The sequence below is a fragment of the Mesoplodon densirostris genome, chromosome 7, assembly GCF_025265405.1.
Source record: "Mesoplodon densirostris isolate mMesDen1 chromosome 7, mMesDen1 primary haplotype, whole genome shotgun sequence".
NCBI lineage: Eukaryota > Metazoa > Chordata > Mammalia > Artiodactyla > Ziphiidae > Mesoplodon > Mesoplodon densirostris.
Genome location: NC_082667.1, coordinates 16,168,368 through 16,170,906, shown reverse-complemented (window position 1 = coordinate 16,170,906; position 2,539 = coordinate 16,168,368).

Sequence of the window (2,539 nt, the reverse complement as noted above, 5' to 3'; positions counted from 1 at the left end):
TGAGAAGGTCCACTCTGCAGAAGGCCTGGAGGAGAGAGATAACAGGTGATACCTTGTGGCAAAGTGCCCTGCCCGAACCCAGGCAGGGCCCCACCCCTTCTCCTTCCCTCTGCTCACTCAGCCGTGCACAGTGGAACAAGCCTGCCTGTCACAGCCATCATGCTTCCTTTCCCAGGCCCCAATGCCTCCTGAAGGGCCCCCAGGGCTCCCCGGGTGCCAGGCTGGTGCCAGGCTGCCCAAGCCTAGGGGAAGGGCTGGGAGGAGGGCTGCCCCTGCTCCTAGATGCTCACTTGGGAGGCCCTGCCAGGCAAGGAGAAGGGAAAATGTGGCTGCAGCCCCCAGACCCAGCGTTCACGATCCAATGCATTCTGCTCCTGGCCAGCCTCTCTGACCTCAATTCCCAATAAACTGGGAAATCACTGTCCTTTGAACAGTTGTTCTCCCTTCTGAACCACTGCCTTCCACTCCCTCCATCCGATGCCCCCCGTTCCTCAGGGTCTTTGCACGCCCCCTCCTCCAGGGAGCCTTCCCAGGGCACAGTGTCCCCCCCCTCTCTGGACCCTCAGTGGCGGCCAGGGCCACTTCCGGCCCATCCTCCTCATCATTTCAGGGCCAGCTGGCCTCGCTGAGACCCAGTGATCTGAAGGCAGGGTTGGTACGGTGCCCACCTGAGAACCTCCCCGCCGGCCCTGCTGGGACACAGAGGCACTTTGGCAGCAGAGGCGAATGAGGGACGGTCAGGCCACGGCAAGCAGGTCTCCCTACCTCTACCCACAGCACTCAGGGTCACACTCAGTTGGAGCTGGCAGGGCCCAAGGGGACACTCTGCTCTACACACACGCCGGACAGGCCAGAGAGCTGAGGCCCAGAGCGGCAAGCTCTGCCCCAGGCCACACGTGAGCTGGTGACGCAGGAGAGCAGGGAAGGAGCTTTGTGGTCAGGCAGAGCTGGGGTCCAACCTGGTACCTCCTCTGGCCAGGTGACCGTGCGCAAGCAGGTCAGGGGGTGCTGAAGACTCCAGGAGAGTAGGTGGGGTTTTCCCTGGCATCTGGGGTGCCCAGGAAATGACTGGAGGTTGGGTGAGACCCCACTACCACCTCAGAGAGCTGCAGCCATCTCTAGGTGAGTGCCACGGGGCAGGGGTTACTGATGGTTTTGTTCACCTGGCCTGGACAGCTCCAGGCGTGGGAGGAGCTCAACAAAAATCGGGGACAAAGTAAAGTTGGGGGAAGGGTTTCGAGGCCCCCTGCTCGCCAAGATCTGACCCCGTGTAGCCCCTTCCTCCTTCCTCATCTGAGGCCAGAAAAGAACATCCCCAAGAGCTCCTGGCGGCGGCGGCAAGACAGAAGGGGCCATGATGGCACAGAGGCCAAGCAGAGCCTCGAGGTTGGACCAGGAAGGGGAGGGCTCATGGGGGGATGGGAGGGGCGTTACAAGTGTCAGGGGAGGGGCGGGGGCGGGCATACACTTAATGATGAGGCAAACTTGGACTCAAACCCCCAACTCTTTCTCTTAATTGTTCTGTGACCTCAGGAAAGTTACTTAACCTCTCTGAGCCTCCATTTCCTCGTTTGTGAAACCACACGACGACTTCTTAGCTCACAGGGTTGGGATCAGAAAGACTGAGAAAAGGCAGTGGAGGGGCCTGGTCCCTGGTATGCACTCCCCAAGGGACAGCAATGAACAATATTAAAGGGGTGGCTGTCCAGGCGCTGCCCTGGCAGCAGATCCGATGGGGCTGAGACATCTTTCCCATGCCAGTCCTGGAGGACCTCTCCCAACCCCTCTGTCGCCTTCCCAGGAAGCCTGGTTTCCATAGAAACAGATGGACTGCAGAGCTGTCCCCTTCATGGAGAATGTGCCACCATGAGGGCTGGCTTAGGAGGGGCTGGGGGAGAGGAAGGGGCCTGGGGCCCAGAGCACCCACCAGCTGCCGAGCCTCTGGTGGTGATTCAGGGGGGAGTCATTGCTGTTGAGTGTCAGAGCCAAGAACCACTTCCTCTGCAAACAAGACCCTCTGCTGGAGGGGCAGCATACCTGTCCCTCCCCATCTGGTAAGGAGAAACGCCCCAAAAACATCCCCCCAAGGAAAGGAGGCAGGGGACAAGTACTTCTAGAGCAGGAATTCCATGTAACCCCCACAGCCCTATGAGAACAGCTGTACTATGACTCCCATTTTACAGATGAGGAAACTAAGGCCCAAGTGACTTACGTACGTGTCTCTTGGGGGTAAGTGGCAGAGCTGAAATTCAAACTAAGTTAACTGTGCCTAACTGGATATTCAGAGAGGACCTGGTGTGTGTGCATGCGTGTGCATGAGCGCACATGTACGTGTGCGTGTGGTGTGGGTGTGGTGTGGTGAACACGACATCCAAAAAGAACTAAGCTCTAAGCCATCTTCCCCATCACATCTCCCCGTGAAAGTCCCTGGCAGGTTGCCAGCATCTGAACCCCTCCCTGGGGTCCAGCCTCCCTTGGATTAAGGCCCTGTGACTCCAGCAGGACCTGGGAAGGGCTACAAGGAGACCCATTGTTCGGT